The 389-nt window shown below is 73.5% G+C and overlaps 1 protein-coding gene across 1 annotated transcript in view; it reads right to left on the bottom strand.

Annotated features, from left to right (window-relative positions):
• Positions 1-300, bottom strand: part of FUK (fucokinase) — a 47,092-nt gene extending 46,792 nt beyond the window's left edge. Inside the window, exon 1 of the mRNA XM_019505820.1 lies at positions 114-300. The gene's annotated coding sequence lies outside the window, so the exon portion shown is untranslated. The remainder of the gene's footprint in view (positions 1-113) is intronic.
• Between the last annotated feature and the right edge of the window lie 89 nt (positions 301-389).

Raw genomic sequence — 389 nt, 5'->3', positions numbered from 1 at the left:
CCACAGCTGCGCACGGACAGGGACCAGCGCGCTTGGCTCGGCCTTCCCGGGGCCCCGGCCCGCGCCCACACACGGCTCAGCCAGCCGCAGCCGCGCCGGAACCCCGCACTCACCGCCCGCCGCAGCCGCCGACGCCCTGGTGCATTCTGGGAGTTGTAGTGCAGCCCCCGCCGCCTTCCCCCGGGGACAACAGGCCGCGCTTGTCATTGCCGCGGCCGCGCCCCTGAACTCTGGGCTTCGTGGAGCAACGACCGGGGTCAGGTGTTGGGGGGGGTTGAACTACAACTCCCAGGATGCCCCGCACGTCGCTGATCACGTGCGCACAACCCTTGCAGCGGCGCTCCGTGCCGGTCGCGCGGCTTCCAGCGGCGGCGGTCGGGCTCGGCGTC

The sequence above is a fragment of the Gavialis gangeticus genome, unplaced genomic scaffold (genome assembly GCF_001723915.1).
Source record: "Gavialis gangeticus isolate Ggan-Ray unplaced genomic scaffold, GavGan_comp1, whole genome shotgun sequence".
Classification (NCBI taxonomy): Eukaryota; Metazoa; Chordata; order Crocodylia; family Gavialidae; genus Gavialis; species Gavialis gangeticus.
Note: the sequence above shows the minus strand (reverse complement) of the source record. Positions and strands in the feature narration are given on the sequence as shown.